Genomic DNA, 24457 nt, shown 5'->3' on the forward strand with positions numbered 1-24457 from the left:
GTTACACATGGGGAAAACCACATATTAATTTAATAAAAATACAATTGTTTAGAACGGAGCAAAAAATGGCTCACACAAGTGATGGGACACTTAATTTTCCATTCTCTATGGGATTTAAGTCTGGAGATTGTGTTAGTGTTTTTATTATTTCAGGACAGTTATACAGCAGCTAGAGTCTAACGTTCAAAGCAGTATGCTTGGGGTCATTGTCCTGGTAGAATTTAAAATCGTTATGAACGTTCAATTTTCGTGCTGAAGATTTCAAATTTTGATTTAAAATGTCAATATACTTGTACAGATCTATTATACTGTCAATAAAAACAAGATTACCAATTAGAGCGGACGACATACAGCCCCATACCATAACTCCTCCTCCACCATGTTTTACTTTTGACACCAAGTTCTGTTTGCGAAATTCTTCCCTGGGTTTTCTCCACACCAAGATTCTACCATCAGGACCAAATATATACTAAATTTACTCTCATCAGCAAATATAACTTCATTCCAGTAATCAGAATTCTTATTTATGTTGGATTTTGCGAAAGCCAGTCTGAGTTTTCTATTCTTTTCACTTACGAAGAATTTTTTCCTGGCTGCTCTACCGTGATATCCAGGAGATCGAATTACTCTTCTAATAGTCTCAGGATTAACAATTACTCCATATAATGCTTGTAAATCAGCAGCAACTTTAGGAGCACTCATTCTTGGATCTTTTTTAATACTTCGAACGATAATTCGCTTTATTCCATTGGATAGCTTTGATGGTCGGCCAGGTTTCTTTTATCCTGAATCATATGATTATTTTTATATCATTTAATGATATTAAAAACTGTTGAATGACTCAAGTGAACTGTTTCAGCAGTTTTTCTAATAGATTTTCCACGTTCAATATGCAAATTAATAACTAATTTTCGAATTTCAGGCAAAGTTTCTTTTCGTTTAGCATTCATGGCTGCACAGTGCTAAAAAACACAAAAATTCCAAAACAAACTGGAGAGAAATACTGCAGACGATTTTATAAATTATTGCCAATTGCTTTTGAGTAAAAATAAAACCCCCAAAAATATTTTTAACTTACTTTCAAACGAGTTTTGTTGCATAGTACAGTAGTATCTAATGGTGTCCCATCACTTATGTGAGCAATTTTTTGCTCCGTTCTAAACAATTGTATTTTTATTAAACTAATATTTTAATATTTTGAGAAAATGTATGTTATGTAATAATTGTTACTAAATTTAAATATGAAACACACCCACAAAAAAATGTTTACACGTATTTTTAATTTATTTTATAGTTTCCTTTTGTAAAGGCACAAGTGTCCCATCACTTTTGTGAGACACTGTATATCGTAAGCTATCATTCAGTAGCCATATTTAATTGTCCAATAATTGAAATAATCGAAATTGCACAATTGAAATTCTCCTTCAGCATGAAGTTAACTTTGTTTTCGACATGGAATCGAAGATATCCCAATAAATAATAATTATGTTTTTAAATAGCAAGTGAATTTTGCTTGGGACAGTGTCTGATGCAACTCATTAAAAGTTTCGTGTTAAGGTCTGCAAAGTTTTCCAAAATTGCCCGTGCTCAAATCCTGGAGAAGGCATTGCTGTAACTGTCCGTCCCTTCATAGGAGCCAAAAGTGGCCCACCTATTAGGGACTTTCATAATAAAGTGACTATCTTTTCTGGCCTTAGCAGTGGTCAAGCCGAAGTCGACCAAAGGCCAGCCACTGGCGGGGGATCCTTTATCTTCTATTGCTTTTGCAATTGGTAGGATTTCCTTGGCTTCATTTACAATCAACAAAATTCTTTAAAATTGTTAGCAACTTCTGACCAGAGCTGAGGCCCAAAAGCATTTATTTTCGATGAATTCATTTGTTGCCAATTGTTTTTCACAGAAATTATTATGTTTTAATAATTTCTGTGAAGTGTCTTAAAAGTTGCACTCTTTCCGAAATGGTATTAGTATGTCGTGTTTTACTTACTTGCAGAAATATAAATAGGCGTTAGTGTAAAACCTCTTTACTTGGATGCAATGTTGTGAGGGCTTTAGTATCTTGTCCCGGAGCGTTTATCGATAATTAGGGCAACATTAAATCTCAGGTTTTGCTATTTTAAGTAATATTTGACTTCTTTAATGAATGAATTTTCCAACCAGTCATTAAACAGGGCTAGCAAAATGCGGCTGACACTCTGCAGCGTACCATGCATGATAGGAATTCTCGCACAGGACAAATTAAATGGAGGCAATTAACGCGTACACGCAAAATCGTGTTCTGTAAATCCGCGTTCGGCAAGGTTTTAATATCAGACTAGCAAAAAAGTCCGCCAGATGAGCGGTCTGCAGACAAAGCAAAATTTGTAGGTTCTATGTTTTTACGCCTGAAAAGCAAATGTATGAAAACATTTCAGTATGAAAGAAATTAGTTCATTCTTTCAAAGCGACAACCAATTCGTAAATATTTTTTTTTTTTTATTGCCGAACCAAGAAACAAAAACTTTTGACACTTCAGGTTAATACGTATGACGTCATGATTTAAATTTAATGTAATATAACAATATTTACTCAATTTTAATAAAAGAATAAACATGGTAATAATATATCGTATCAATTATACTAATCCGAAGCAAAAATGTTGCCAACAGCAGCTATTTATTTAAAATGCTGACATGAACGAACAATTTTCGACATACAGTGACGTCACATGCCGTCGCGTACTTTCTTCGACGTCAAAATATGACCTTATATAATAATATATTTAATGTTTGGCAACGTTATTTTTATTTCATATTATGTAAAACTTACAAATTTTTGATTAACAAACTCTACGATTTGAAAGCGAGCAGTGGCAACACTTTTCGAAATAAAGCATTTTTATCTCAAACGGGCGAGACTGTTGCCATTTGGAAAAGTGAGTGCGAAAATTAGTGTTTTTAAAGTTTTTAATTGATATCTCGTGTAATTAAAGTCGTACCAAGATGAGAACAGCCAAAATGGCTTTCCACGAATTATTGGAATCCGGAATAATATATTAAATGCTATTTTTATTTCATATACTATTTTTATTTATTCGCTACTATTTTTATTTCATATTTTGTAAAGCGTACAAATGTTTTATTAAGAAACTCTACAATTTCAAAGCAACCAGTGGCAACACTTTTCGAAATAAAGCAGATTGTTATATCCAGCGTGCGAGACTATTGCCACTCGGAAAAATAAAGGCGAAAATTAGCGTTTTTAGAGTTTTTAATTGTTATCTGAGCTAATTAACGTCATACGAAGATGAAAGTGGTCGAAATGCTTCACATGAATTTTTGAAATCTGGAAGTACACCTCTTGAAATTCAACTTCCCACCGTTCCGGCGAAGATAATAATAAACAGAAATAAACAGATTTTAATACGTAGTATAGATATTACTGTTACGCATGCTAAGCAAATCCATAATGTGATATTTTGGGGATCGAATTTGAGTTTGAGAATAGCGAACAGACATAGTTATTAAAATACTGCACTTTGTGAATGGTCCCTTTGTTTTGTTTAAGTTACTTTTTTTTTTTTCTTTTTTATCGCTCGTTCTTACCCACCCACCACCGTCTTCTGAGTGGGAAACAATTCTCAAACGATCTTGCTCAGTTCTTCGCTAAACCCGTTGCTCGAGAGTCTTGTTCGTACTTCTTACGAGATAAAACTCCAGAAAAGTGTCATCATTTCTTCCACGCTCGGATATACTATCATTTCAGGTAAAGTTTCTTTTCTTCTTTCTCACTCTCTTTTTCTCTGTTTTATTATTACCGTTATTTGCACTTGTCTTGTATTTTTGACTGATTTTATAGCGCTAACATGTCACATTAACTCGCCTATTTTTTTTTCACTAATTTTATCGTCCAAAAACGAGAAGGGAAAACTATGCGAATTATATAATTTCCAAAGGGCGTGGTTACAGTAAGAACAAAAATGAAAAGGCGTCATGGGTAAACTACTGGTACCTATCGCAATATTATTTTTTTTAATTAACCGACATTCCAATAAGAATACACAGTGATATTATAATATCTAATAAGATAGCTTCATTTTCACTTCTCTGTAATTTGAACCTCGTCCGTTCTTGCTGTTTCTGCTGCTCCTTAAGCCTCAAATCATCCATAAATACTTACAGAAGCCGAATGTGCAGCCGATTCTAAGAAATCGTGGGCTGAATATCCGTTCGTGTTTATTTCGCTGTGCTGGGTCGTTTCTTAAATTAGGCTAGTATAAAGTTTGATATTTAGAAAGCAAAGGTTCGGCGTGACCTTCGAAAATGAGGGAAATAATTACTACGTGGACAAATCTATTTTACACACTTTGTATTTTTTGCATTGGAGATTCGTGGTTTGGCTCCATGTGTAACTTAAATACCTGCCAGTTCGCTTAAAAAGTCCGCCACGAAAGCCTCCCTGTTCTTACGTAGATAAATTACGGTACACCAGTCGAGGGTTAACTAATTCACTTCAATTCGGTAACCGATTTTAGAATATATAATGTGCACACGTGTGTCTACAGCTATTTTGGTAACTTTAACCAAATGATAACAATAAACTATGCGAAAAATATGCGTCGAATCAGCAATAGAACGTAATTAAAGAAAAATATACCTAGAAACATATAAATGGCGTATTTCCACACCACTTTAACTCGTAAAAATGTCGTTAATAGTGAACTGTTTGCAAATGTTACTCAAAAGTTCATTTATCAACTGTGTCCAGTGTTTCTGGAGATTACGTGAATCATGGTGTATGGCTAACCCTAATTCTCAGAGGGCATTCCTTATATCAGCGTTTATATGGAATTTATCTGTTTAATCTTTCCGTTCTTTACAAAATTTATTATATGGTGCGCTTGTATATGTTTTAGAAAGAAAGTGGCTTCTTCTTCTTCTTCTATACAAAGAAAAGATACCTAAATCTGATCGTTCTCGAAATCAACGGGACTATTAAAAAAATGTGCCAAACTAAACAAAGAGTTGCTTTTTTGCCTAACATAAAAAGGTTGACTATAAATGAAAAATAAACAGTTTGTTGACTTAATCTTTTACTTGGTGACTTTTCCAGTCATTTGGCAATTTGTAAAGTACATTTTGGCTTTATTAGTCCAAAGGAGCTCAGAAGAACAATTAATTTTTTTGGCATTTTGCGTCAATTCACTTTCTGCGTTGTTTCACGTTTCAAATTGTTGCCGTCAAATATGAATGCCCTGTGTTATATTTAAACAAATTAAATAATAAAAATCTGCATAAATGTGTGTATGTTTCTCGCACTGTGATTAAAACAACTGTACCTAGAACCATCCAATTTTGAATGACGTAATCCTCCAACGAATATGGGCATGTGGAAGACCAAACTTGAAATTTGGACTTAGTTTTATTATGGATTTCCTATTTTGTAAAACTTTAACGAATTTCTGATTAACAAACTCAACGATTTAAAAACGAACAATGGCAACACTTAACGAAAAAAAAATTATCTCTCAACACGCGAGACTGTGTATTGGAAAATTCTAACGATATGCTCATTTTAAAATTATTTCGCGATATTGCTCTAGAACTAAATTTTAAGGTTTAAGTGCGGAGAACATTTATATTATTAAATATATAAAGGTAACACACGAAACGCTAAAACAAACCCCCTTTGAATGCAATTTAAAATCTCAAATCTTTCAGATTTTCCTTTGGGGGGAGGATTTACTTCGAAATGAAAAATTCTTACTATAATATTTTGATCAATTTAACCAAATTCTTGATCACAGTAAGCGATATGATTCTGAAGTTTCCCGTATACAAACAGGCAATTCGATAGCAATATTCGAATGACAAAATTTAGCGCAATCAATTAAGCGGCGCCGACAGTAATAATCTAAAAATAAATCTGAAGGTATATAGATTTTATATTACGCCCAAAGGGGCGTTTTCTTAACGTTTTGTGTGTTACTTTCATTTATTAAATATCATGTTCTTCGTACTTAAATTATAAAATTCATTTCAACAGCAATATCGCAAAATTATTTTTAAATGAGCACATCTTTAGAATTTCCGATATGCCGTCTCACGCGCTCGAGACAAAAAGTTTTTTTTTTTTTTTTTTTTTTTTTTTTTTTTCCGTACGGTGTTGCCATTGCTCGCTTTGAAATCGTTGAGTCTTTAATCAAAAACTCATAAATCCTTTACAAAATATGAAATAGATAATAAAGCAAATTCCAAATTTAAGGCTCCCAGATGCCCATATTCGGGTGAAAACGTACGTTATTCAAAATTTAATGGCTCTAGTCATTTTATCACCATGCCAGAAACAAACAAAAATTTAATTTCTTTAAATGTAATGAAGGGGTCTAATATTCGGTGGAAACAATTTAAAAGTGATTCACCGTTTATAGCGAATCAACAAACAATGGGCTAAAAAAATCAAAAAAGACAAAGTTTTCCTAATTTATAAAACGCCATTCGTTAAGCCTTTTTAATCAAAAATTCATTAAAGTTTTACAAAATACGAAATAGATAATAAAACAAATCCGAAATTCGGGCTTCCAGTAGCACATATTCGGGGTTGAGGACTAAGTTATTCAAAAATGAGTGGCTCTAGGTACCGTTGTTTTCCGTAACAGTGCGAAAAACATGCACACATTTATGCAGGTTCTTTATTATTTAGTTTTTTTAAATATAAAACAGGGCGATAACGTTTGGTGCCAACAATTTAAAAAGAGATTCGACGGAAAATGTTTTCGAGCCTAATAAATAGCCTTTGTAGGTTAAAACATAACTTATAATTACATATTTCTTGTCAGCAGCGATTTGAAATTGATAACTAAACTTTTCGTGACGTACCATTTCAAACTTCAGTTAACCAAAAAAGTTTCCTGCATTTTAAAGATTGAAGTATTAAGACTTTTCAGTGCTAATTATACCGAAAGTTACAAGCAGTACAAAATGCTTGTAATTGTTTCCTTTAAATACAGTCATTAAATGCTCCATAATTCCAAATAATGACTTTCCTCATAAATTAAGATCTTTCAAGAGCAGTTTCCCCTAAATTATAATCCGATTGCGTGTAATAATTACACTGAAAAGTAAATTGGAATTATTTATTTTCTACGATCGAGGAAGTCATAAAGAAGCCATAAATTTATATTCCTCAATTTTAATCGTTCTGAGGTTTTTCTATATGTAGTCCTAACATCCGTTTCTTTGTTCGCATTGAGATATGTTCTGCAAGAATTTTATTGCTAAAAGAATTAAAAGAATGTCACTTCAAATATTTTGGGGCCTTTTGTAATGGCTCGTAGGCACGCAATTGAGAAAATAACTCGAACTTATTCTTGTGGTAAAAAAAGGGCATTCATTTAAAATTTTAAAATACAAAGCCACTGATAAATACAGAGGGTGTTTACACATTTTGACAACAAATTTGGAAAAAAAATTAAGGGGGGAAAAAAAAAATCTGAAAGCTTTCAGATTTTACATTACGCCCGAAGGGACTTTTTTAACGTTTTGTGTGTTACCTTTATTTATTAAATACCATGTTATTTGCACTTAAACCATAAAATTCAATTCAGCAGCATATCGCAAAATAATTTTAAAATGAGCATATATTTAGAATTTCCGATACACAGTCTCGCGCGCTGGAGACAAAAATAGTAGTTTTTTTCCCTCTTTTTTTCCCCTCAGTGTTGCCCTTTCTCGCTTTGAAATCGTTGAATTTGTTAATTAAAAATCGTTAAAGTTATACAAATATGAAATCGAGAATTTAAAAAAAAAAAAAAAAAAAAATTAAGGCTTCCAGATGCCAATATTCGGGGAAAGATTATGTTATTCAAAATTTGATGTGTGTAAGTACCATTGTTTTATGACAATGAGAGAAACACACGTACATTTATACATATTCTTCATTATTTAATTTCTTTAAATATAAAACAGGGCGATAATATTTGGTGGCAACAATAATGAAAAGTGAATATTGTGAAACAACGCAAAATGCTAAAACGAAATTAATACCCCTTCTGGACTAATGCCCTTTGGGCTTAAAAAAAAAAAAAAAGAAAGAAAGAAAGAAAGAAAGAAAAACAAAAGAAAAGAAAAAAAGAAAATGAAAAAGAAAAAAAAAAGAAAAATTTCTTGGAATAAAAATCTCCGACTACAGCTTATTATTTGAAATGATCTGCTATTTTTAAATTTTGTATCTCTCAAAACGTCGCGTGTCAAGAAGCTTGTGTCGCATGAAGGATATGTTTTTGCTCTTTCCAAATAGAAATATTCCTATGCCATAATCCAGAAACGTTGTAAAATGCATGATATTAAATTTTCTAAGCAAATAAGCAACATTATTAATCGGAAAAGGAGAAACCGTCCATCATTACTTCTATATGGATAGAAGAGTCCAAGAGAATACCCGAAGATGGTACGTACTATTTCTAATGTTTCTGAACTTAAACCCTTGCTGACTACAGAAACTTCGGAGCATAAATCAAGCGCAGAATCTTTCAGTACATCTGTAGCAACACTAAATAAATAATAAACAAGATTCACAACTTAAAAAGCTAAATTCAAAATGCTCACCAGCTTTTGCCGAGGCATGGTATACAACGCAGAGCAATTTGCAGAATTCTATTTAGCAGGAGATAAACGAAAATATATTGTGACCCTTGATGAAGCATGGATTTACCTAAATGACTGCAACGAAAAAAAGTCTATTTATTGTCAAAACGATGAATAAAAAATTTACAAACCTGGTTCAGTCAATGCAAAGAAAGTTTTAAAAGAGATTTATGATAATTCTTTTCGCAGGATTCTCTTACAATGGGAAATTAACAATGAGTGGGGAAAATGTTAAAATCAACTCAACGTACTAACCAAAGAATGCTTTACATTAAATATTTACAGAAGAAATTCCATATCTTTATCCTAGTGACTTTCATAGAATGAAACTTCATCAAGATAAAGCAAGAAGTCAAGATAAAGTGAGAAGTACACTGCGAAAAAAAAGGGACAGTTCCCCCCCCCATCTCTCCTGTTCTACTGGGCCGATTGACGAAATTGAACTTGCCTTTTACATGTCTCAAAACCGTGACTTAGGATATGTATTAGATTTATATATAGCATTGTTCTAACATAGGCATTTTGACACAAAATCTGACTTTTTCTGAAATGACACGCCAATTTTTGTTTTCCATATTTCGATTCTACGACTCAGATTATACCAAACTGCTAATTTTTGTAAAAATCGCGCGAGTAGTTTTTTTTACAAATGAACTCTCAAAATTTTAGCTTCTCAATGTTAATTGAATTTGATATATATTTGTTAATTAACATCATTTTTTATTATTATTATTATTAAACTTACTTGATTCCTTCTTCCAGATTTCAAAATTTAGGTTCATTCGAAATAAAATTCATCCGTTTTTCATAGTTTATTTTAAAAATTTGTATCTTTAAATAATTTTTATAAAGTTTTTGAATTATAAGCTATAGAATTTTTACCATCATCTTAAAGTAAACGTATTTCTAAGTATACCTGTGAAAAATCAGAGTTTTTTATTCAAAATTTCCTAGGATATACGTAAATTTACATATTGGCGCGTTTTGAAATTTGGCACATTTATTATAAGCGATAATAACACCAAATGTGGTTTACGCACTTTGTTAAAATTATTTGAAACGATGAACGATGACTTTTTCTCCGCTCGTTTACAATGAAAATAACGAAAGGAAAATAGGTTGCTATAAATTAAGAAGATCGCCAAGTGACTTATTCTTGGCGAAAACTGAAGAAAATGCGCCAAGATAAATTTGTAAATTTCCCACCAAATTTTACAAAATTTAATATTTAGGCATAATTTGGAGTCGTCGAATCGAAATATGGAAATAAAAGCTTGTCATGTCATTTCAGAAAATCCGATTTTGCGTCAAAATACTTATATTAGAACAGTGCTATATAGTATATAAATCTAATATATATCCTAAGACGCGCTTTCAAGACATGAAAAACGCAATTTGAGTTTCGTCTTTAAAAATGAGGACTGATACATGTATGAATATTTTTACAACGCATTTCTGCGAAGCCTCCTGACGTTTCACCTATGGACTGTTGCGCCTCTGGTCTCTGGAAAAGAGAGCTCTTTCTAAGCGCCAACCCACCACGGTAGATGGAAAGTAGTGGAAGAGGAATAAAACTCTTACGAAACGCCATTCTGCCATAGAAATCCCGATGCAAACTTATAGTCCACAAAAAAGCTAACAAATGAAACGTTTAAAAATACTCTTTACAGTTCAATCGCATAAAATAAATAGCAGGAAAAATTCTAAAAAAAAATTTAATTTATTTTAAAAAATCAATAATACTTTCTATATTATATAAATATTTCATGCAAAAAGTGCAATAGTAAAGTGCAGGGACAGAAGGAAAAGGCAACCAAAAAATGTGAAGAACACAAAACTTCCTCAAAAAATATATTGTTATACACAAATAGTTTGCAAAATTTTAAAGAGAGTTTTAACGTTCAATTTCTGAGACGTTGAGAATTTCAATGAGTCAGCATGACTCATAGAGTCATTTACAGAACTGAAATAAATTTGATGTCGATATTGGGATGAAAAAATCTGATGTGTACACCACATGACTTCCTTGTACGGAATATTAAATTATACGCATTTTTTCTCGCATTTCATTTAAACTTATTGGATTGAATTAAATCTACTTCGCCGACAGCGCATAAACCACAATAGAATAAATGCATTCTTTAAAATTCACTTTGTTTACCATAGCGACACTGTGGCGCTAGGTTTACTTAACAGTATTATATTTCGTTCATATTATAACTCAGAATGCACAAAATTTATATCATTTAAAGAATTATCTAATCGTTGCCACATGTTCTATTCAAATACAATAATAAAGCTAGAACTATGTATAAAAGAAATTAAGCAAACAAAAACAAAAAAGAAACAGTTTTTCACACACGATTCAGTGTTTCTCATTCAATTAATTCAGTTTTCACTTCGCGACAAGGCAAAAATACATAGAAACTCAAAATATCTGTATTAAAAATTACGAAGTAAATCTTAAATGCTTATTTCCTCGAAAAAATTCCAGAAAGGATTAAGCATGATTTAAATAATAAATGAAGACGTTATCTTTGTTGTTGCGAAGCTAAGTTTCTCTAGATTGGCAACAAATCCGCTACTCAGCTGTTTCAAACGTAAACAAGAGCAATGGCCGCCATCAAATTAGGCTTAGCGGCACTTAAACAATTTTAAAATTGTTGATAATTCTAAAAATATTGCATACAGATTTACTGAAGACATAAAAACCTTAACCGGAAGATAAGAACATTATAATTCAATCATTTTTAAAGCAAAAAATGGACAATTTACAAACATATAAGAGTAAAGAAACTGAGATCACGGAGCCGGATAACAGAGTGGACATATATATAAATATATTTATATACGTTTGGTGCGGCGGCCGATTGCAACCAAAATACGAGGTGCACATCTGCATGTTATAGCAGTCCTATATACACAATTTCAACGTCCTGAGGCTACTCGTTGCCACGAAAAATTCTCTTCCTTTTTACTTCGTACAAGGAAGTAAAAAAGAGTTTGGAGGATATTCAAGCACAAGTCTTATTCAGAATACATGAGTAAGCTAAGTTTTGGAATTTAAAAGCCACCTCAAATAAAAGGTTGTTACCGAACCAAACTTGGCTTTTTCCTGTTCTTACTTGGCGGAAGAGAGCTTTAAAGAGTAAATAATTTACTGCAGAAAACAAGAAACAGGTTGAATATTTCTGAATAAGGGGGTTTAAGAGTTAAGTTAAACAATTTTACGTCACATTCATTAATTTCGTCTCGGGCAGATAGGAACATCTTTATAAATCGCAATCACTAAACGATTCAAGGGTATCGACCGCATGCTTCAAAATACATTCTAAGAACAAATACTGCGTTGTTAATGAACATTTCTTTTTAGATATCAATGAACTCAAAAATTTCTCCTGAGTCAGAATGACTTGTATAAATGTGTGGCAATTTTCCGACGGTGTTGCGAAGTTTCTTTGAAAATGTCCCTCTCCTGAGATGAATAGGGCTTTAAAAACCCGTACATTGCAACTGAATATGCATTTTGAATGTTTTTTTACTTCCTTGTACGAAGTAAAAAGGAAGTATTGTAATCGCGAAAAGTTTCAGGCAGCATATTTCAAAGAAAATATCCATTTTGACCGCTATCGAATGCAATTTAACGATGTTTTTGCGTCATATCTGACAGAATAAAAGACTCGTTTCCTCCAAAAAAATTATAAAACTGCTTTAAAATTAATTCTGAAGAGAATTTTGAGAGGCGTCTGTACGAACGTATGTACGTACGTGCGTACATACATACGTATCTCGCATAACTCAAAACGAGTAGCCTCAGAACGTTGAAATTTTGTATATAGGACTGCTATAACATGTAGATGTGCACCTCGTATTTTGGTTGCAATCAGTCGCACCAAACGTTTATAAATATATTTATATATATATCCATTCTGGCTCAGTGATCGCAGTTTCTTTACTCTTATATGTTTGTAAATTGTACATTTTTTACTTTAAAATGATTTAATTATGTTGTTTTTATCTTCCGGTTAAGGGTATTATGCCTTTTGTAAATCTGTATGCAATAGTTTTAGAATTATCAACAATTATAAAATTGTTTAAGTGCCGCTAAGCCTAATTTGATGGCGGCCATTGCTCTTGTTGACATTTGAAACAGCAGGATAGCGGATTTGTTGCCAATCTACAGAAACTTAGCTTCGCAACAATAAAGATAACACCTTCATTTATTATTTAAATCATGCTTAATCCTTTCTGTAATTTTTTCGAGGAAATAAGCGTTTAAGATTTGCTTCGTAATTTTTAATACAGATATTTTGAGTTTCTATGTATTTTTGCCTTGTCGCGAAGTGAAAACTGAATTAATTGAATGAGAAATACTGAATCGTCTGTGAAAAAATGTTTCTTTTTCGTTTTGTTTGCTTAATTTCTTTCATACATAGTTCTAGCTTTATTATAGTATTTGAATGGAACATGTGGCAACGATTAGATAATTCTTTAAATAACATAAATTGTGTGCATTCTTAGTTATAATATGAACGAAATATAATACTGTTAAGTAAACCTAGCGCCAGAGTGTCGCTATGGTAAACAAAGTGAATTTTAAAGAATGCATTTATTCTATTGTGGTTTATGTGCTGTCGGCGAAGTAGATTTAATTCAATCTAATAAGTTTAAATGAAATGCAAGAAAAAATGCGTACAATTTAATATTCCGTACAAGAAAGTCATGTCAAATTTTTTATTTTATTAGTAATGGATGATTGGTTTTGATAATTACGTATCACACTAATGTAGAGCGAGATACAATAATAAACATCTGATGTGGTCACCCCATTCAATTCTTGTACGGGGCCACACAAATTACGCACGTTTTTTGCTGCACTTCATTTATACGTACTTCTTCAAATTTCATTAGAGATATATTTCTCATTCTATTCTCATTCGATGCAAGGCATAAAAACTGAAACCATCTTCATTAAAAATTGTAAAATACAGGGAAAAAATATCAGATACAATCAAAAACAGATAAAAAAACAACTTTTACAATTAAAATTAGAGTTTCTATGCAAAAACAAGCAATTCGGCCCCAGGACACGAAGACAAAATTTTCGTTGCACAAAATTTAAAGTTAACTTTTGGTTCCACTCGGCAAAAAGACAATGAACTCAGTGCACCAACTGACTGAATTACTGTGAGTTTCAAAATGTAAACAAATGGCCCCTTCGTATGTCTAGCACCACTTAAACTCTTAAATTTTTGATAATTCTAAAACGCTGGTATGCAGATTAACTAAAGTCATAAAAACCTCAACCGGAATATAAGAACAACACAATTAAATCATTTCTAAGGCAAAAAATGCGCAACTTACCAACATATAAGAATAAAAACACAAAGCTCACAAAAACGAGTAACAGAGTGTGTGTGTGTGTGTGTGTGTGTGTACATATATTCTGAATCGGAAAAAAAAAATTCTTCCGAATCCATTTTAAATACATTTTGCAATCCGTTTCGGAAAAAAAAAGAGAGAGAGAGAGAGTTCTTTAGTCTTTAGATGTCACGCAAAAAAAAATCGTTCAAATGGAATCAAGAGCAGTCAAAATGGATATTTTGGTTGAAATATGATACCCAAAATTTTTCCCGATTACAGTACTTCCTTTACTTAGCAAAAGGAAGTAAAAAAGGTCAAGTTAAAAAGGATAAAAGTTCGAAAATGTTTAAGTAAAATTTCACTGAAGTCGGTGGAGAATATTTGAGTTTTTTAAGAAGATTTAATTTCATTTACGTGAATGGCAACTTCTGTGAAACAATTATTTATCATTTTACATCAAATACGCTAATATTTCTTATTTTCCTTCACAGAATTTTATTTTATTCACGTGAGCCACAATTTATGTTAAACCAGAATTTATTATTCACATCAAATGCGTTTAAATTTAAATTTTCTCCATTATCACAATTTTATAAACACAGAAATGGCAATGGCGAAAACATTTATTGGCAGAAGTCTGTATGATTTAATTTTGCATGCTTTATCGAAACAGGACATTGTTATCTTTGGACATTCGCTGTTGATTTCCTGTGTATTTTTTACATGACGCAGTCAATGATCACGATCACTGCTCGAATATCATAAAAAGTTTTTTCATTTCCTTTTTTACCATTCATTCATAGAGGCAGCTAAATGTGTATAATAACGAAATTAGAACACGTTCGCTTACTAAGTCTACTCTTAAAGTTTTCACTTTTAATATTAATTTTTTTTTAATTCTGAAAGGTTTCAGATTTTAAATTACGTCCAAAGGGGCGTTTTCTTAACATTTTGCGTGTTACTTCTATTTATTAAATATCATGATCTTCGCACCATAAAATTGAGTTCAAGAGCAATATCGCAAAATAATTTTAAAATGAGCATATCTTTTCCGATACACAGTCTCGCGCGCTGGAGATAAAAAGGTTTTTTCTGTACAACGTTGCAATTGCTCGCTCTGAAATCCTTGAGTTTGTTAATCAAAAATTTGTTAAAGTTTTACAAAATATGAAATCGATAATAAAAGAAATTTCAAATTTGGGCTTCCAAATGCCCATATTCGCAGGAGGATTACGTCATTCAAAATTCGATGGCTCTAAGTACCGTTGTTTTATCACATTGCGAGAAACATACATACATATAGGCAGATTCTTCATTATTTAATTTTCTTAAATATAATACAGGGCAATAATAGTTGGTGCCAACAATTTGAAAAGTGAAACAAAGCTTTTAGTGTATCAACGCAAAATGGCGAAACGAAATTCCTTCTGGTCTTTCTGTGCAAATTGCCCCTCTGGACTAATAACAAATTGTTTCAAAAAAGGTATCCTTAATTGTCGGTGTTTTAGCTATTTCGCACATTCTTATGGACGGACAAGTTTTTTTTCAATACGGTCGACGCCTCTTAATGTGATCCCAATTGATCCTGTTATTCGGATATTGCTATGGAATTGCCGAAGTCCTGCCCATTTGCATAAGAAAGCAAGCAAATTATTTTGTTTGCTGTCATCAACAAGTCGGTTAATAATTAAAATATTTTAGAATAAATATTGTTACGAATTCTACACACAGATAGTTGATAGTTGACGGGGAACGTGTGCACCATCCCTTTACCGTAATGGTTAATTGGCATATGCAGCACGTCCACCTCTATCTTGAGCCAGATGGGCCACACAGGCGCCTCGCACCATACACCGAAACCCAGCGACCAGGCCATCCAGGTAGCAGTCCAAAAGACCAAAGAAGCCCCCAGAAGCATGTTCACACCAACCGCCCGGGCCTAGTATTTATTGAGTCAAAGTTCATCAAATACATGGCCAGATAAGGGCTCAAAAAAAAAAAAAAAAAAAAAAAAAAAAAAGATAAATAAAGGGTACATTTGTAGTTTTGACAAAGCATAAGATTACAAAGGTGCAAGTGCCAGTTTTGAATAAATACTATAATCACCTAGACATAATTAGAACAAAACACATATAGATAGCGATAACAATAGAAAACCAAACGAGTAAACACCACTACAAAACTACTACTGCTGCTACATACTACAATACTACAAAACTGGTACTAGAATACTTACAAACAGTACTACAAACCTGATACAATGCTAAATATTACAAAACTGCTACTGCTGCTATATACTAGGCTGATAATAATGCTGATAGTATAATATCGGTGATGTAATGATCTTAACACTGATGGTAAGTTCAATACATAGTGTACAATAAGTACAATAGTGTACAAAGCAAGGATACAATACATGAATACATTATGCAACTATATACGTAGATACCAATACAAGGTAAAAAGGATAATTATACAACTATATATACACACACACATATATATATATGTAATATTAAAAGCACAAGGAAAGGAAAAAGCTTGGCAGTCGAGGCAGTTTTAATTCCATTGGAGGCTCTCATTTTATGAATGCATGTAAATTTTTTATATTATTATTATGATTATTATTATATTTTTTTATTATGGAATGTATTAGTGCAGTTCTCAAAGGCCAGTTACCTTAATGCAAGGAACGGAGGCCTTTTCAAGTAACTGCCTAGGCACCCTGGGACACCAGTGCAGAGAACACACTGGTTAGCTCAAGAGGACAGCCCTATTGATGGATATGTTTGTTTAGAAGTATTGCGAGGCTTCCAGTTTGGTAAAATCAGGAATTGTAAATGAAAGATGATAACGGTGAAACCATAATTTCTGAAGCTTACTCCTATTATTATATTGTATTAAAATATAATTTATCAATATGAAAATTAATATCATAAATATTTATGTGCATTACATTTAATTATATGTAATGATTATGTAAAAGTTTATTTTGTGATATTCTGCGATAACAAGAACTTTCCCTGAAGAATTATGATTATGTGAACTCTCAAACAAAAAGACTTTTGGATTGAAATGCTGAAAAATTCAATAGGACTCTAAAAATTAAAAAATTATTTTAAAAAATTGATATTTATAAATTATACTTTTATAGAATCAAAATTTTATGATTTATGTTTTTCTTTTTTATTTGCTAGTGCTTTAACTCTTTCTCTTTAAAAAGGCTTCTCTGTCGCTACGCCTTTTTCTTTTTGAAGGGGGGGGGAATATGTAAGATAAAAATGTATGAATCAGAATTATAATGTAACTATAAACATTAATTCTTCCTCTCTATTCTAAAATCGTAATAACTTATCTGCATTGCGTCATTCAAATTAATCATGCTATCTTACGTAACCGTTAATACCAGATGCCTCTTGACGACCAATCACCGAATTGTAAACCAAAACTTTTCTCTTCGCGTGCTTCCATCTTTCATAACGACGCACTTCAGCTTTTGCCCTCTACTGTGCTAAGATGTAATTTCGCTGGCTTGCTTTCTATCTCAACAATATCAAAAATGTAAATCTTCCGTGGAAAGGCACGACTAGAGTGCCAAGTGATTGTGGCCACAAATGTCAATTGAAAATAAAAATGGAATTAAAACTGCCTCGACTGCCAAGTTCTTTAAGTACTACGCAATCAAAATTCCTCTTCAATATAGGATAACTACGCATCTACAGTGTTCCGTCTTTTCCTTTTGTTTTTTTTTATGACATATATATATATACCAATATAAGGTAAAACAATACTAATGATTCTGTACGAGATGCAAGACAAGATAGATAATTCAATATAAGATCAATAAGCCATATTGTTCAATACAATAGTTAATGCAAAGTTAATAAAACACTATTTATATTACTATACCAACTGTATATTTCCTATATTAGTGCAATTTTATACAAGATGACGCATATCTATACGATGCTCACAATTTAGTATATATTACACAGTACTGCATTGCAGGGAACTTATAATTCAATTTTATACAAGATGATACATATCTATACTATGCTCACAATTTAATGTATATATTATATAATACAGTATACAGTACAATATGATGTACAACTAATACGTAAGATAATGGATGCTATATCATTCAATTACAAAGGTTAATGCAAAATTAATGATACATTATTTATATTACGATACCAACTACAGATAGATGATTCCACACAGATAGATTATTTCAGTGAAATGGTATGTGAAACTGTCGTATTTTTCTGTATAATGTAGCATAAAAATCCAGAGGGAGCATGCTCTGCCGGAAAAATAAGAACACAGGGGCAAGTCTATTGAGTTAATGGCTATGCCGCTAAATTGGCGACTTATCGGCAGCGGCTTATGCATTGAGTTTTGTTGCGAAATTTGGCAAGAAATGGGAAAAAGTCGCCAAACTTGGGGACTATTTGGCGACATTTTGGTCCGGCCCCTGTATCCCCGTAATAGGCATTGTAATTGAATAAATGCAATTGATCACCGTAACCTTAATTCGTCCTTCATATGCCTTCCAGTAATTTCGAGAAGCAGAAAGCACTAGAACTATCTCATTGGCCGGATGAAAACTATATATAAGGCTTGAGAGTATCCGCCCTCAGTTGTTGCTATGAGTTGTTATTTCCCAGCGATCACTGCTCATATATCATAAAAAGTTTTGTTCAAGTTTGAAATTTGTTCGATTTCGGAGTATTGAAAATCTTCGCCTTTTAGATACGCTTTGCATTGCCTTATGTTTAAGGTTCTTAGTAGTTTGAAGTGGTTGTACTGATTGTACTCTGCGATACTGTGAACGATTACTTCTTGAAATGTTCCACAATTCTGGTGTTTCTTTTGATAAAATAAATTTTATAAACCTATCATCGGACCTGTGTGCTTTCGATTTATTACGAACCCTTACGCACGCAACAATAGTTTAAACTGAAGTAAATTCGCCAATTTACATCAAAATAGATTATGTAAGTTTGCTGAGTGATGGAGAAAGGTGCGCGGAGTAAGGGATTTAGTCACCAAACAGCTTGGTTTCTATTTTAAGCAACCAGTTAAAATTAAGCAAAAAAAGTAACTTTATTTTGGCTCAGATTTTGAGTAACTCTGTCGGTTTTGAGGCGATCAAACACCGGTCCCTCGTTTTCGGAGAAAAAATATTCCGCAGAATTTTTGTTACTTTTTTGTTGCTTTTAAGGGGTCGGAATCCATAAAATTCTCTACTAAGGTTACTTCCCTCCCCCACCTCAATTTTTAATTTTACATTGGCATGGTCTCTTCCAACGCGGAATGACCTCCAAGTATTAAGATTAGGACTTCAGCATCAGCCCAATAATTTCCAGGAACGTTATGAACAGTTCATAAATGTATGTTTTCATTAAAAATATTATGAACAGTTCATAAACGAACTTTGAATTTTCTTAATTAAAATGCTGTGAAAATATTTGTTTATATGTTTCGTGTTATTTTTACATTAAATTAGTTAAATTTCGCTGTAGTTTTGAAGTAAATTTTTTTCCTCATCGTTTAATATTATCATTCGGTTTATGTTATCAAAATAGCGGTGGACAAATGGGATCACATTAAACGATGTCTACTGTAACTGAGTGTTGTGTCTTAACTACTTTAATGATGAAAACCGTGTTGTTTGTTTTCTTTCACGCCGTAAATTCAAATATTAATTATTTTTTTAAAAGATCACTAAATTTTGAGCTTTTGTCGTTCTTTGAACTTAAAATACTGTTACACGAAGTATTTCATAAATCAACATTTTATTGAATAACCAGTCTTGCAGGGTTCTGCTACATAAATAAGTTTAACTCAATTTCCTGCAGACCTTATCGGACTGAGAAGAAATTTACCGCCATAATCTGAAGCCGAAAGATTAAGTCTTACGAAGCTTAAAATAACTTTTATATTAACTCCTTAAATTTAACAGAAGGCAGTGAAGAGATATAGAAAGAAATTCCGCCACTATCAGGTATTTAAAATAACTTGAAAGAAAGTTAAATTTCAAGTAACGTAGTCTGGAAATACACACAAAATAGTTTACTTAAGCTGGCTCAGGTAATTAACGACGCGCTTTTACGTCGGCTAGCAAAATGGCTAAAGCCGAAATAAACTTTGGCACAGCTGACGACAGGACGTAAATTACAAGCGGGCTGTTAAAAGCTCTAACACTAAGCATTCAAACCCTGGGTTTAAATATTCAACAACTAGTTTGCATTCTGGTGACGACTACGGAAAGAAGAACATACAGTAAAGGTTCAAATCATAATAAAGGGTTAATTAAAATAATAATAATTTTAGTGTTCGCTGACAAAATAAAACAGTTTTAATAGATGGCTAACAATACACATAAAATACAATTCTAAATTTCTTTATTACAGACTTTTTATTCGTAGAACTGCTATTGCAACCGGAGCTATAATGAAAGTGCTACCAGGGCTACTACACAGATAACAAATTATCGCTACGTCTTAAACAACTCACAGAAATAGAAGGTTCAAAAAATAAATTTTAGTTTTAAATTGAACATAAAGACACAACTTGTGCACAGACGAAACTTCCACTATTTGTGGATATTTAAATTAACAGAGCAGACAATTAAATTCAACAGCTGATAACGTAGTCCATGATAACATATTCAATAGAATAAAATGGCTGAGATTATTTTATCGACGCTTAATTCAAATACCGGCTAGCGAGAATACTAAAGCCGGAACATCATTGTTAAATAAATGCTCACGTGATAACGCGTTCGAAATTTTTATTTTAGTTTAATATTTTGAAAATAATGTTGCTAAAAATGTGATGGCAACTGTTAGAAAAGTTGGTTTCTTTTTGAGTTAATGGAATTCTGATGAATCTTTTGCTGAGCGTAGAATTCAGATAATGTTTTTAACTGAGTGTAGAAAGATAAAAAAATATTTCTATGGTGTTATGAAAATTCTTGTTCCTTTCAAGAACAAGCAGATTAGATTTTACAGATAGGTCAATTATTACCTTTGCGTTTCATTATGTGAAATACAGGTCCGTAGACGGTTAGTTACGGTATCCGAAACAATTATGTTAATTTTTACTTCCTTGTACGAAGTAAAAAGGAAGTATTGTAATCGCGAAAAGTTTCAGGCAGCATATTTCAACGAAAATATCCATTTTCACCGCTATCGAATGCAATTGAACGATGCTTTTGCGTGATATCTGTACGTAGAGATAGAATAAAAGACTCTTTTCCTCCAAAAAAATTATAAAACTGCTTTAAATTGAATTCTGAAGAGAATTTTTCGTGGCGTCTGTACGAACGAACGTATTTCTCATAACTCAAAAACGAGTAGCCTCAGAAAGTTGAAATTTTGTATACAGGACTGCTATAACATGTAGATGTGCACCTCGTATTTTGGTTGCAATCGGCCGCACCAAACGTATAAAAATATATTTATATATATATCCACTCTGTTACCCGGTTCAGTGATTTCAGTTTCTTTACTCTTATATGTTTGTAAATTGTACATTTTTTGCTTTAAAAATGATTGAATTATGTTGTTTTTATCTTCCGGTTAAGGTTTTTATGCCTTTAGTAAATCTGTATGCAATATTTTTAGAATTATCAACAATTTTAAAGTTATTTAAGTGCCGCTAAGCCTAATCCTCTTCTTGATGGCGGCCATTGTTTGTTTACATTTGAAAGAGCTGACTAATGGATTTGTTGCCAATCTAGAGAAACGTAGCTTCGCAACAACAAAGATAACTCCTTCATTTATTATTTCCAATTAAATCTTGCTTACTCCTTTCTGGAATTTTTTCGAGGAAACAAGTGTTTAAGATTTACTTCGTAATTTTTAATACAGATATTTTGAGTATTTATGTATTTTTGCCTTCTCGCGAAGTGAGAACTGAATTAATTGAATGAGAAATACTCAATCGTCTGTGAAAAACTGTTTCTTTTTTGTTTTGTTTGCTTAATTTCTTTTATACATCGTTCTAGTTTTATTATAGTATTTGAATAGAACATGTGAAAACGATTAGATAATTCTATTCTTTAAATGATATAAATGTTGTGCATTCTGAGTTATAATATGAACGAAATATAATACCGTTAATTGAATCTAGCGCCAGAGTGTCGCTATGGTAAACAAATACTAGAGTGCATTTTAAAGAATGCATTTATTGTATTGTGGTTTATGCGCTGTCAGCGAAGTAGATTTAATTCAATCCAATAAGTTTAAATGAAATGCAAGAAAAAATATGTATAATTTAATATTCCGTACAAGGAAGTCATGTGGTGTATACATCAGATTTTTCTTTTACGTATTCTAACAATAACCTTTCAAGCAGAACTGGCGAAAATACATGACTGCCAGAATCTCTTTCAACTACGGATTCAAAACCCTCAGATTAAATACACTCAAAAGTATTTTGCATTCTGCGAAGGAACACGGAAAGGAGAAGAAACAGTAAAGACAAAAACTTAACAACTGGACATGAGACACTGCACATATTTACTGGAACAAACAATTAGATTTTTTGTCCAGACGATCAACCGGAAGTGGAATTTTGCTTAATGCTGGTTGCTATTTAGAATATGGAATTGGCGAAAGGGCATTTTGTAATTATTGAAAGGTTTATATGCAGCATTTAGAATGAAATTTGCGTTACAATTAAATAACAATACATGTCTGATGTTATCGATTCAAACGAATGAAAATTAATATCGTTTGTTGTAAACGATGCATGCATGAGTGCACGAGTGAGCTGTTAAATTTAAACATACCTCTTCATTCATGCATGCTGGGATATTTTAAAATTCAAGCCTGTATTCTTGTAACAAAATAAATACTTCAAAAAGCAAACAGGACGTTTTCTATGCACTTCCCTGTCGCAGTGCAACAAATGAAATGGTTAGAAAAAGAAACCATAGCTTATTAAGAGGAGGCAAAAGCATCAGTAATTTTAGATTATTTTAAGAAATATGTATTATGTTTTATGTATTATGTTGAGAATTTGTGTAATAAAAATCCCTTGTGTAAAGAAATGTGTCAATAAAATCACTAGCGAAGTTAGACGGGCCAGCATTTACTGCGTGAAACATTGTTTTACAGGGGTTAATGAGATGGATCGGAGACGCAGCTGAAGAATAATTAGATTCTAAATTGCTATACGAAGTTAAATTTAGAAAAGAGCTTTTTTCTAAATATTGCATTCAAAGAAATCGCCATGTGATTACATTTATCATATCTGTTTTTATTCCATCGAAAGTTTTGAATATAAATTACAAATAATATCAACTGAGTTATGATCGCGGTGCCATTCATAAGGAAGAATTCTTCGTTAAGAAAAATTTCAGATTTTTCCAGAATTTCAGAGAAGTGTTTCATGCTAGGGAAAACGAAACAGTTGCTTGGAAGGGAAAAATTTTGATATTTGGCAGTTCATTCTAAAATAGGAAATTCTAAAAAGTTACAAATATTATAACACTAGTGGGAATTTTCCACTCGATTGATGTGTTACTAGTTGTGAAAAACATTTTCTAAATGAAGAGAATTATTGTATTATTAACGAAAATAAATAAAGATAATTCTTATATGAAGAGAACTGCTGTATTATCAAAGAATATAAATAAAGAGAATAAAGAAAATTATTATAATAAAAATGAAGAGAACTGTTGTATTATCTCTACATATAACAGAAGAAAGAAAGAGTCTGTCTGTGTGTATGTGTCTTTCGTTCGTGCTGTGCGTAAGCTAATAGACCTGAGGCTATGAAATTTGTTACATAAGATGCATCTAGACAAGAGCCAGTGCACCTCGAAGTGAATGTTTCAGAATTAGAATATTTTTTTTTTTTAATTTTATCTTTTTTGATGAAGTCGCATCCTGTTGAATAGTTTCATTCTTTTAGAAATGTGGTTTTGGCAACACGTTTTCTTCAATGCTTTGTATACTGGACTGATGACTGTTGAAAATCAGCACTGTTGCCACTTGGAAAAATGACGGCGATAATTCTGTGCAGTTTTTAAATTTAACGTTTCTTTTGCATACTGGACGTTTGTTGACAAAAGGCAACGGAAAGTTAGTTAATTTATTTATTAGGATAATTAATATTTGTATTAAGGGATATTGCTTAGTTCACTGTAATATTTTTAAATGTAATAAATTTTTATTGAAATTTGTATCTTTTTTGGGGGGAGGAGAAAATAAAGTTGTTCTGCAGAGTAAAAGTCTGTGCAGTTTTTACTTCCTTGTACGAAGTAAAAAGGAAGAATTCTGAAGAGAATTTTTCGTGGCGTCTGTACGAACGTATGTACGTGCGTACGTATCTCGCATAACTCAAAAACGAGTAGCCTCAGAACGTTGAAATTTTGCATATAGCACTGCTATAACATGTAGATCTGCACCTCGTATTTTGGTTGCAATCGGCCGCACCAAACGTATATAAAT

At 32.2% G+C, this 24457-nt stretch overlaps 2 protein-coding genes across 8 annotated transcripts in view; one reads left to right on the forward strand and one right to left on the reverse strand.

Moving 5' to 3' along the window:
• Window positions 1–24457, reverse strand: part of LOC118181685 (uncharacterized) — a 293765-nt gene that overhangs the window by 69062 nt on the left and 200246 nt on the right. The window lies entirely within an intron of this gene.
• The window catches only part of LOC118201692 (uncharacterized), a 162247-nt gene continuing 141399 nt past the window's right edge, over window positions 3610–24457 (forward strand). For 2 of the 3 annotated variants that reach the window (XM_085824690.1, XM_085824687.1), the window contains exon 1: window positions 3610–3744. The gene's annotated coding sequence lies outside the window, so the exon portion shown is untranslated. The remainder of the gene's footprint in view (window positions 3745–24457) is intronic. The other variant, XM_085824689.1, reaches the window with a different exon arrangement.

This window comes from Stegodyphus dumicola, chromosome 10, assembly GCF_044657685.1.
Source record: "Stegodyphus dumicola isolate Sdum_Otavi_A_Nest chromosome 10, ASM4465768v1".
In the NCBI taxonomy this organism is placed as follows: domain Eukaryota; kingdom Metazoa; phylum Arthropoda; class Arachnida; order Araneae; family Eresidae; genus Stegodyphus; species Stegodyphus dumicola.